Source organism: Plectropomus leopardus, chromosome 16 (genome assembly GCF_026936395.1).
Source record: "Plectropomus leopardus strain MGB_pleo_1.0 chromosome 16, ASM2693639v1, whole genome shotgun sequence".
NCBI classification, from domain to species: domain Eukaryota; kingdom Metazoa; phylum Chordata; class Actinopteri; order Perciformes; family Serranidae; genus Plectropomus; species Plectropomus leopardus.
In genome coordinates, this window is record NC_142191.1 from 6213335 (window position 1) to 6225624 (window position 12290).

Genomic DNA, 12290 nt, shown 5'->3' on the forward strand with positions numbered 1-12290 from the left:
TTCTTGCATGAAATGTTAAACTTTTGTTGTGGGGGACTGTGTGCATTTTCTGGGGGCCACAAAATGCATACTTTTAAAACCAGGTTACAATCTTTAGAAAATGTAACCCCTTCTGTCGCCATGTAAACTGCAGATGAGCGGATCCTGTGAGAACGGTGATATCACAGCCGCACTTTGCACATGACGTTTCAGACAAACAACCATGTGCAAGTAGGAAGACAACAATGGTAACAATAACTATCATTAAAATGTATTGACTAGAAGTTGGAAAAATAGTTAAATATATATATATGTATGTATGTAAACAGTAGTGAAGTTTAACTACATTATTGTACATTTATTCCAGTGCAAGTACAGAATAATAGATTATTTTCTTTTTTATTATTAGGCTATTCTTATTAAAATATTATCTATATTTTTAGGTTGTTGTTTTTTTCAGAACATTTGGGGCTGAAGCCTCAGACACCCAGGGACCCCGTAGTGGGGGGAGAACTGGGACTGATTACCCAGGGCCTGAATGAGAGGGGGGGGGCTCTCGAAAATCCTGGATGGAAAAGTGTGGTGTTGTTTGCAATTTTTTTTTTATTTCTATTTATTTTTATTTGGTAATTTGTGCCATAACTAAATTCAGATTGGCTGAATAAATTGGTTTTAAGAAGGTACTTTTCTTTTTTTTTTTTAAATAGTTGAAGCTGTCTGAGGCCCCTCTTAACCCTTAAAGGCGCAAAATGTATTAATTCACCCTTGCACTAGTGACTGCTTTTGTACCAAAAAAAAAAAAAAAAAAGAAAAATTAAAAAGGAAAAAAAGAGAAGGTAAAGAAAACAACCCAACTTTGTATAAATAAATACATTTTTTAAATATGTGTGATAGAGACATGGATCAAGAGAGGAAGGGGGGCAGAGACTGCTTATACATACGACCCCAAAAATTTGGTGCTACGCCCCCGCCCAGGCCAAACGATGCCACTGCCTTTCAACATCTTGTCTTTGCATCTTCCACTAGAGACCACCTCATACTCAACACAATTCAAGCGTGCTTTCATGTCTCCTCCCTCTCATATTACGCTGGCACACATCACACAGAGCCGATCTAATGTATGGTGCTTTCAAGTGATGTCTTTGCCGGTCTGTTTCCCCGTCGCCACACAAGGTGCTGTGTTGTATCTTCGCGCTGGTATCGCTCCCAGCACTCAGCCCCCCTTTCTATTCATCTACGAGTGGCAGCTATACCCTCGTCCCTTGGCTTTGTTGGTTGGCTGTGTAGAATGAGAAACATGTGAGGGGGACATCAAATGCCAGACAAGTGAAGTATACATAAAATGAGGTGATTGAGGCGTGTGAAGTGTACATCAGTTGTTTAAGTGCAGTGATCATGTAAATGAAACGAATGGAAACAGTAGATGTGAGTGCAGAGAAGCTGCAGCACTTTGAAGGTTACCTGTATTGTACTTTTGGCGTGCTTAAAACATGTTTAAGTGGGAGCTTTTTGTATTATAGATAGACACGTAGTATGTACTTATGCAGACTTATGCGCAACTTTGATGACAGAACAGAGCGAGAGGAGACACATTTTGACCTTTTCTTCCGTCCCGTGGAGATGAAGAGGGACCAGATGAGCTGATATGAGAGGAGAGAAGAGGAGGGAGAGGAGAGAGAGGGCATCTCTGGCATGGCTGGAGCCCCTCAGTGTGTGAGGGTCCTGGGGCCCTTTAGACAGGCGCCAGCCCAGCAGGGAGGCAGAGACAATCACGCAGCACCAGATTCAATGCACGGAGATGGAGGGATGGAGGGAGATGAGGAGACGCAGAGGGGGAGGATTGAGGGGGGATGCTGGGACAAAGTGCATGGCCGAGAAAGGTGGAGGACGTGACAAGGAGACGAGCGGACGTGTCCAGGTGGAGATGGAAAGAGCTGCGGAATAAAACAGTGGAGAAGAGATGGAGAAGATCAAGAGGAGGTGAGAGGAGTAAAAGGAAGAAAGTGAAAGCGAGAGAGAGAGATAGCATATATTCCCTCTGTAACAGTCTTTATCACCAGCCCAGATCGTGGCGTATGAACAGTGATCCAAGTCAACCATCTGCTGAGGCTAGATAAGCCTGGGAGAGCTGGGTATTGAGCTGTCACTCAGGGAGGAGCGCAGAAAAAGAAAGAGAGGAGGGGAGAGAGAAACAGAAGAGAAATAAAGACGGAGAGGGAGAGAGATGGAGAGGCAGGCAGGGAGGGAGGCAGGGAGGGAGGGGTCTGCGCAAGGTAGAAAAATTCAAAGACGATTTGTGCAGACTGGAGAGCATCCGTCTTGTTAGAGAAAGACTTAACGTCAAACAGACGTCCAGCCCTGTCCTGCCTAATCTTGAAATAATCCCTCTGCTAATGAGAGGAACAATAACACCAGGCTATTTATTGGTTTTTATTTTTGTCAACCCACACACACACACACACACACACACACACACACACACACACACAAACACGCACACACACACTCTTACATGGACACACACTCACATCACTCCTAATCACAATGACATGAGGCTGTTTGTTGTTCATTTTCTGTCACTAACACTCACACATTCATAAGTGTCACCAGTTAAAAGTGCAAAAAAGGGTGTTTTTATTTTCTTTAAATAACTCTGTAATTCACAACACACAAAAACATGTTATATATTTGCAAAAAAGTGTGTATTGTCTTGGCTCATTAGACCAATGTATCTCTCACAATAGCTTGTATTAGGGGTCGACAGATTATCGGCCTGGTTTATCGAGGCCGATATTTGGCATTTTGCTGATTATCTGTATCAGCATTTTATTTTAATGATCGGCGATAGAATTAATAAATCAAAAAGTGCAAAGTAAGAATCAGCATGGGAGGAACTTTTACTTTGTAAAACCTCTGGGACATCATTTTTCATGTGCTATGTTCAGATGCCTTTGCAAGTATTAAAACCTTCAAAATCTGTGCAAATTAGTTTGCTTTCTTTTAAAAACATAGGAAAAGAGGCAATGAGCAACTATTCCACAAATGGTAAGAAATTACTAGATTTGGAAAACTGTCTCTTGAAGAAGTTTGAGAACAATGTCCCAAAAAATGTTATTTAAAATGATCATAATTATATATTTATAATGATTTTTTTTACAGAGTTACTATTATTTTTGGCACCTTTTATGTACTTTTCCTCTTTTGTTTTGTTTTGTTTTTCTTGTTTTGGGGTAATTTTCTTGTACTTTTTCTGTAATTTGGGGGTCATTTTAAGTTGCTCAATGTCTTTCCCAATGTTTTTGAATGAAATAAAGCCAATTTGTTTGGATTTCGATGGGTTAAGTACTTCCCATAAGATAAGAATTTAAGGTAAAGTTACAAAGGATACATTTAGGAAAAGAAATATAGTGGTGACTTACCTTAAAAAAGTTCAGAGATAGGCGTCCAGTAGCTCAGATGTCCTATATACAGAGGCTACATCCTCACTGCAGTGGCTGTGGGTTCGATTCCAGCCTCGGCCCTTTGCTTTTGCATGTCATCCCATTTCTTTTTCCCTTTTACGTTTAAGCTGCCCTATCAAATAAAGGCAAAAAAATAATCTTTAAAAAATAGCTCAAAGTTGACTTGGTTTCACACTGGACACAAACACCAGTCTCCTGGTGGAAAGTCCTGTGTTTTTTTGACTAACAACAACCTGCCTTCTTACACCAGCTTTCGCCCTTTATGTTCCTTCTTTACTACCATCAGCACATTGGCCACATGATTGCAGCCTTCCCGATTACATGGGTTATTCTCAAATGACCGGTTCATGATTCTGTGGGTTATACATGAATTCTGGTGCATCACTTTTCGTAGTTATACGTACAAACAGTGCATGAGAAAAGCCTGATAGACACCTCTACTGGTAAAGTGAAAGACGGGTTACTAGTTGATTAATCCTGTGTGTAGGTGATTAAGTTAAATCCCACTTAAACATACCCCCCTAAACCACTCACTGCACAACTATGAATGACATTATTACTCTGTGTGTGTGTAGGAAAGAGAAAAAAAGTTAAAAAATTCAAAATCGGTTGGTTTGTGTCATCATTCGACACCATTTTTGCGATTTTAAGATCCAAGCTCTGTTTTTTCGGATGTGTGTTTATAGTGTGATACTGTGGTAGTACGGGGGCATGAATTAAGGCCGGGAGGGGGGTCAGGCCCGGGAGTGGGGGTTAGGAGGGGATTAGCCGAGGCCAGTTGGATCATTTTACAGCCGGAGGACCCCCCCTCACCCTCTGCAGTCTCCTGGACAATGAGGATTAAACTCCTCTTGTTCCTCAACTCCGAAAAACGGCAGGGCGACAAAGACACTATTCCTCCTGGGTCCCCTGGCTGTGGCTGGGAGCTGAGCTGAGCTGAGGAGGGAGGGAACGAGTGAAGAGGAGGGAGGCAGGAGGAGGGAGGCAGGGGGTCCATCATAAAATTAATCCCTTCACAGTTTCCTCTGGGTGCAAAGTGAGATATGAGGCAGACATGTCTAATGAAACGCTACAGTCATCTAAGGGCGCAGCGATAAAAGCATATATTAAACTAATGGAGCTCGTCATTAGTGCCTCTATTAAGCGGATCGAGAGGGTCTCGCTCTCCGGTGATCGCCACGGAAGATTAATCAATACCAATAAAACTTCCCACATTCTCCTGTTTCAGTGAACGGAAATATGTAAGATCACTTTCCCATAATCCTAAGAGTTGAAACTATACTTTACTCAAAGCTCTTCAGGAATGAGTAAAAATTAGTTAGTATTTTTCCACTACTGGTGTAGTGAGATCTATTAGCAGCAATATCTTTAAATGGACTACAGCATATGCAGTATTTGTACACCACAACAACTTTAGATTTTTTTCCTGGAGCCCTCTGAGCAGAGGATGAGATCAGCCACCATATAACAGAGAAAGTAAAAAAAATTGCTATTGCCACGTTAGACCGTTGTTATTGTTTAGAAAGTGCTGCCGAAATCCACGTTCCACGTCAAACTAGAGGCTGATGTTGTTGTGTACATGCCACGCCTCTTTTGCTTCAACGATGGCAGCATGTTATCTCAAATCACACAACAGAGCATGATACTGCCGTGTAAAAAGGTAAAGGCGTTAAAAAAAGGATTTTGTAGCTATTTCCAGTCTTTATACTAAGCTAAGCTAACTGTCACCTGGCTATTTCCACAAATGTTCCTTCAAATTAACTTTGTATGACACAAGTAGCGGTTGCAGTGTATCACTTGGGCACTCTGGGAACAAAAAGTACCCCGAGTATAGTAATTGAAAGATAAATCCAGTGTTAAAGCTGAGTGTTGAGCGCTGTGTGATCATAGCCTGAGGCACAGTGATTAAAGATCCCTATGTGGCAAAGTGTCTACCCTAAGGTATACTAGTGGGCTCAGTATGTGGCAGAGTTTCAGGCTTAGGAGAAGGAGACGAATTTAGTGTCCCTCAATGTTTGCAATTAAAATACATTTTTGATGTTGCCGAGGATCAAATTTACTGGTCAACATCCAAGTGAGGGGGACAAAAAAGAGGAAGACAAAAGAAACAGAAGTCCGCTGGTTTTAATCTGAGAGACAAAAACGAGGGAGTCAATATAGGAACGTAAAGAGAGGAGAGAAAGAGAACCGAGGAGGAGGGCGAGGAGCACAACAGAACCCGAGGAGAGCAGAGGAGGGGCCTTTCATACAAAAAAGGCTCTCTTTTACTTATAGAAAAAAAAAAAGAGCAAAAGAAAAGCTTCTTCTCGCCTCCTGGACGCAGTGTCAAACCCAATCAGTGTCTGGTCTGGCAGCGCTGCTCGTCTCCCAGGCACCAGCTCACAATGGAGGCCAGCCTCGGCCGCCACACCTCTCACTTCCAATCTGCATCCTCCAGGACGGGCCTGAGAGCAGGGGGCCGCGGGGAGGGACGACAATGCACCTCAAATGTTCAAATTCTCATAAAAAAATCCCTGTGTGCCGAGAATTGGATTAACTAGTAAAAAAAAATACTTAAAGTAGCTTTAGATCAGTTCATGTTGATTTGGACAGTTAATATCGGTTTTTATTGTGAGGGAACGTGGCTTAGGATAAACGGGCGGGCGTAGGTAGCGGTTATTGTTCTTAGAGATTCTCTAACACAGGTGGAAAAGAATGGGACTTAGTGTCAGAGTGCATATATGTAAAGCCAAACACAAACATGGATAACGACGATTACAACGACCAACAATCCCTGAGCTGCGGAGTCCCGCGCTAATAAACGTGAGCAACAAGGCTTGATCCTTAAAAACCTCGCCACTCAAAAAAAAATGTCTATCTTGAATAGACACCCCCCTCCTAAATCGCATTGTTGAGCAAATCCTGTATTAAAAGGAAAGAGTTACTCTGCATTTATACTCCTGAAGACTTTAGTTAAGCCAGTGCCTCTGCCACTCTGCAGCGCGGGCTTCATCGAGTAAATCCGTCTCTCAATGGCGATTGGCTGAAGCCGAAGGGGCATCTTTTTCACACGCTTCCTCGCTCGCCCCCCCTCTCGGCTAGTGTTTACCCGTCACCAAACAATAGCTGGTTACTGGCAATTAAACAGCATTTTCCGAGGAATCCGTGGCACTGGTCTAATGGCATTACTGGTGGATGATTCAATCCTTGAATAGTCAACAGGATTTTGCCTCTCACCAGGAAAATACTGCTTCATCGAATTACCCGTATTACATAGATTTACCCAAAGCTTATGATTCAGGGTTCACAGATTACTGCTCCTCTAAAGATGGCGGGAGAAAGGAGTGATAGGCCCTGAGAGTGATGACTCCAACGCCTCAAAGCTGAGCCCCAAAAAGGCAAAGATTTACACAAAAAGGTTTGCAGATTCAGATTATTAATTTACCTGAATGCAAAGACTTCGGTTTTTTGCTTTTCTGACCTCAATATAAAATGATGCAAGTCACGAAAGATGGTTTGCATCAGTAATACTCAACTTACAGCCCGCGGGCCAAATCTTGCCTCTAGTAGGGTGCTGGGTGGACCCCCCAACCATTTCTAGTTCACAATAAAAATAAAATGATTCACACTGGGAATTGTTTTTGTACTTTTACTATACATGAGGTGCTAGAGTGCATGAAAAAGCATAAAAATAAAGCTTGTTTATCAAATAAAAGTGCCAGTGAAGGACCCCTCACCCTCTGACAGAGGTCCCAGCTAAGCCCCTGATGTCCTAAAATCTGAGAAATGTCCAAAAATCTGAGAAATGTCTTCAATCCTATACATGTCCTACCATCTGAGAAACACCCCAAAATCCTTGAAATGTCTTTAAATCCTCAAAATGTCCTAAAATCTGAGAAACACCTTAAAATCCTAGAAACATCCTAGTAATCCAAGACACCTGCTAAAATTCTAGAAATGTCCTCAAATCCTACAAACGACTTCAAACGTCCTAAAATTCTAGAAACCTCTTTAAAAATCCTAGAAATGTCCTAAAATCCTAGAAACATCTATCCTGCTGTGACTGGCCCCTGGCCTCCTATAATTTTGCAAAAGTGGCCCCTAAGCAAAGCAAGAGTGTCTCTGGTTTACAGTCACACACACATGCACACACAAGCATATAGGAGCCAAACTGCACATTGTGCCCTTTGACCTTCCATGGGTCGAGTCAGCCCGGGCAGCTCGGGGAACCAGGAAGACCGGCCAAGTCCATTATCTCACAATGAAGGGCTAATTACTGGGCCTGCAAGCCTCAAATCACACGGCAGCAGACTGCCTGTCTCTGTCCTCCGCTCACCCAACATCTTAATTGCTCTTTTATTCTCTCTCTGTTTCCGCCGTGCCTCTCTCCCCGACTCTCTCCGACTCTCGCCTCAGCCATTTCACACATAAAAGCAAGATGCTAATTGCCTGCTATGGAAATATTGGGCCTGTGATTAGCCAGGCAGAGGGTTTGGCTGGCCTGTGTTTTTTTTTTTTTTTCCTGTCTATGCGCGGGAGTGTCGAGCCAGCACGCCGGGGCGTAAAAATAGGAAACTGCGGTCGTCTGCGGTGAAAGGAAATTCATTTTTCTGTCATTCACATGGCGGGGCAGGGTTGAAAGTGTCATTGTGCTCCAGTGGCAATTTGTCAGACTGCTATGTTGGCAAAATGTTTACAGGAAATCGGCTTGAACAAAATTACAGGAAAATTAGTTCAGCTGCTTTTAGGGAGAGTTGGAGCATTGTTATGGTTTGCATTGACATCATTATGAGACTAATTATTTATTTTTAAATATCTGGACGAGCAGTTTGGACGTCTAACTGTCAACCTGAGTTTAAACAGATGAAAGAAACAGTGTGATCACATGAAAGCGTTGGTGCACGTGGTTGGTCGATGAATTTATCATACAGGTATCAGTGGCAGATCTTCCATGAGGTAATGTACTGTACGCCTTCCGATGCTGACTTATTATCTCAACTGGTTGGAAATTTACTCATGATGAGACACATAATCATCTAACAAGACTACACGGGTCAGTCTTTATAGACTCCAGCTTGGGAAGTATAGAAATGAGACCACAGTCGAGGAATTTGCTTCAGTTTCTGTTTTGTATGTGCCCTCTAACCTGCTTGCTTTCTGGTAAATGTTTCAGTGGAGACGTAGCAAACTTTAACCTATCTGTGACTCGAGTTTTTTTCTTTCATCATGAAAAAAGCAGTACAAAATACAACTACGTGTACCAATGAACCAAACCGTGGCAAGCAGCAAATTCAGGACTTTCACAGGTACATTTTAAAATGCAGCTTTTCCGTTGTGTTTTTGCCTCTCATTTACATGCAAGCTCTGTTTTAGGTCACTGAAAATCACCCTTTTGTAAAACTGCATCCAGGGTGAAGATTTTCAAAACTTCGTTTTCAGTGTTGACAGTGTTGACATATAGAAACAGTAAAAACAGACTTTTTGGCTCGTATTACAAGGAGTGCACCATTATCTCCTTTGTGAGGCGTCACAAATAAAGCCACATTTAGTGTACTGGCGGAGATGGCCAAAATATTGCTGGTTCTAACCTTAATACCAGGACTTACTCCTCCACAATATTGAACGACAGAGATGTAAGAACGCACTATGGAGGTCCCTGCTCCAGGTCCTGGATGTATAAAGACAGCTGGTGTTGTTGGTTATCAGCTAGAAAGTGTATAACCTACAAAGTTATTTAATGAGGAAAATCAAATAAAAATCCCCCCAAAAATGTTTTGAGATGCTTTTCAAAGGCGTACTGATTTGGCTTCACTGAGACTTAGCAGCTGCAACTTTTCTCCCTCTACTGATTTTTATTCTAATAAAATGCCTCCTGTGACCTTTAGCTCTTTTCATGCACTTCAGATGTTAGCAGGTTATTTTAGTAACTTTTCTTCATTCAGAGTCACCTGCCATTTGACCTCGGCCTTGTCCCAGAACCAAACCAAAGCTTTTCGAGAACCTCTGCGGATATTGAAATGCTCTTTCAGACACTTTCTCTTTGCAGCGGTCCCCCAAGTGCTTTGTCAAAGATGTTGGAAAAGATGGAGAAGGAAAAGAGCGCAGTTTTCCCAACGATGGGAGCCGTGGAGTGTTTGGGCAGTGATTGGTGGTGGGGAGGTTTCGGGGGGCCAAGAGGGGTGCAGGTCGGCTGTTCAAAGGCTGGCTTTTTGCATTGTTGGTCAGTTGGGGATTAAGGTCCTCTGTGCAGCAGAATAGCCCCTCTAATTAAAAAGGATAAGAAGGCAGAAAAATAGTGAGAGGCACGGGAGGAAGCAAAGAGAGAGGGAGAGGGGAGAGCAAATTTGCAGAGAAAAGAAAGAAAAGAAAAACTGTTTTCAGTGTCACTCCTGCAGCCGGGCCCTTCGATTCAGACTGGATTAACTTTACACTCCTCCTCCCTGTTTCTCTCCGTCACTTTCTCCCCCAATCTCTGTCCGTCATTCTTTCTATTTTGCAATTTCCGAAGTTTGTTCTCCACATGCTCTTTATTCTCTTAAAAGTACAGTTAAACAATGCTTTCAGAGTATTTGGATGTGCCTCAAAACAGTACATCTTTATATTTTTGGGGTGGTCTTATAATAAAACCTTGATTGATTGCTTGCAGATAATTTCTCATTCTGCTGCAGGTTTGTGAGCTGGGGCATTTCTGGAATATGAAGACAGTGACTTTTAAAAGATTTTAGTAATTTTGTTTTTCTTTCGGCTTTTTTTTCTTTTAAAACTCTATGGTGATTTTTTTTTCTTTTTAAATTTTAATGGGTTTTTTTTCCTTTACAAATTTGTGGTGACTTTTTAAAAACTTTTTAGGATTTTTTTTATTTTTTATTTTTTTTAACCTTTTAGCATTTTTGTCTTTATTTTTTGGCAATTTGTTTTTTAAATGTATTATTATTTTTAATTAGCTTTTTTTTTTTTTTTTACAACTTTTTGGTGATTATTTCTCTAAAATGCTCTGCTGATTTTGCTTTTATTTTAATGTTGTTGTTTTTTTCCTTTAAATTTTTTGGTGATTTTTAAAAAATGTTGGCGACTTTTTTTCTTTAAAATTTGTGGCAATGCCTTTTTCTTCAAAAAGTTTTGCTGGTTTTAAAAACATTTTGGCGTTTTTTTTTTCTTTAAAATTTGGGGGACTTTTTTTTAAGGTTTTTTTTTGTTTTAAATTTATTTTTGGTGGTTTTTACAGAAAACATGCTTTCCAAACCTGCAGGCCCACATGAATAAATATTGTGTGTGTGTGTGTGTGTGTGTGTGTGTGTGTGTGTGTGTGTGTGTTCTCCTCAGTATTTGCCGTCATCAGAATGTGAATAGAGCGGCTGTGTGCTGTGCCCCAGATGCCGGCTGACAGTAGGTGGGCTGTTTGCCGTGGGGATGCCAGGTTGTGTTTTTGTTTGGCCCTCCTCTGTCCCGCCTGCCTCCCTCCCCTCAACCCGGTGGGGGGTCCAGGGCTCCCGGGGACGATCCCTGCTGACCAATACCCAGGTATGAGGCCTCTCAGTTTGGCTAACACTAGCCGCAGGCCGTGGGAGGTTAACGAGGTACCAGCAGGGACAAGACATTCAACCCTCACAGGGGACAAACCACAAGTGGTAGATGTGTCTCAGTGAAGAGCATGAATATGATATGATGTAGGCTGCAAGTGGATGCAGAGGGGGTGAAATGGTAATAATACTTCAGGTACAATATTAAAAACTCTCAGCTATCAAAGACAAATTCTCCACAAACTCATTTCATTTACCAAAGTGCTTTTCAGCTGATCAGATCAGTCTTCAGGCGCAGTCACGCTCCCGTTTAAAATGGGGGCATTTAACAGCAAAATCAGATTATTTGGATGAAATTATTGTGGTGGCGAAGTAAATCTGTGCAAATCTAAAGTGTCAAGTTAAACTTTGTTGAACATGAATTTGTGCAGTTGACCACTAGCCAGTAAGTGTGAGAATCACCAGAGGCCCAACGATATGTTATTATCACAATATTTATGACGTCAAGTCAGCAACTCGTGTTATAAAATAACATTGTTATTAATGTTAGTATAGTCGCCTGGCACGCTTTATGGTTAAAAGTTTGCTTACTTGCTACAGCTAATAGATGCATATACTAAAACATGCAACTCCTAAAAGCAAACGATAGCTACAAGGAACAAAAACAATAAAACTGTAAATTGTTGACACTGTTTTCATGCTTTCCACCATTTCTGCTGCCCTGAAACATCACGCAAATGTCACAACTCGGCAACTCGTGTATCATCAAAATTTCCCCCAGTAATTGCTGCTTTGGAGGGCCGTTCATGTGCTCGTAACTGGTAAATACGGTGAATACAATATTTCCAAGGAGCACAGGAAGGCAGCATTTGACCCAGAAGACAAGTGCGAATGTCCAGTGTGAAACTAAAAGTCAACTTTTAGCTCTTTTTATCACATCAGTCGATTCACACGATTAACGTCAACCACGTTTTACTAACTAGCTGCTGAACCCCTGTGTCACCATGTAATGCAGAGGGCTGACCCGGCTTGACTTCATCATAACGACAGCTGTCAAAATATGACAGTTAGGGGGTTGCGTAACAAATATGTTTTTGGCTTGCTAGCGTGTGCGCTCCAGCTAGTCCCTATGTCAACAAAAAAGCTATCAACACCTATCTTGCAAAGTTGCACTGGTGAATGTTCTTGTGTCAGTTTCTGGTGAGATCCGACCTTTTAACTGACATTTTGAAACAATAACAGCCAACTACGACTGTGTTGTTTTCCTCAAAAACACCTGCTGTCTGAAGCTCATTTAGACTCCTTTGATAATGGGACAGCGGACGCTTGCTTTGGTTTGTTGTAGCATCAT

The 12290-nt window shown here is 41.8% G+C and overlaps 1 long non-coding RNA gene across 1 annotated transcript in view; it reads right to left on the minus strand.

Annotated features, from left to right (window-relative positions):
- Positions 1-1268: 1268 nt before the first annotated feature.
- LOC148186802 (uncharacterized) overlaps positions 1269-12290 on the minus strand; it is a 42513-nt gene continuing 31491 nt past the window's right edge. Inside the window, exons 4-5 of the long non-coding RNA XR_015779086.1 lie at positions 3399-3552; positions 1269-1913 (exon numbers count right to left, since the gene is read on the minus strand). This is a non-coding gene — a long non-coding RNA (uncharacterized LOC148186802). The remainder of the gene's footprint in view (positions 1914-3398; positions 3553-12290) is intronic.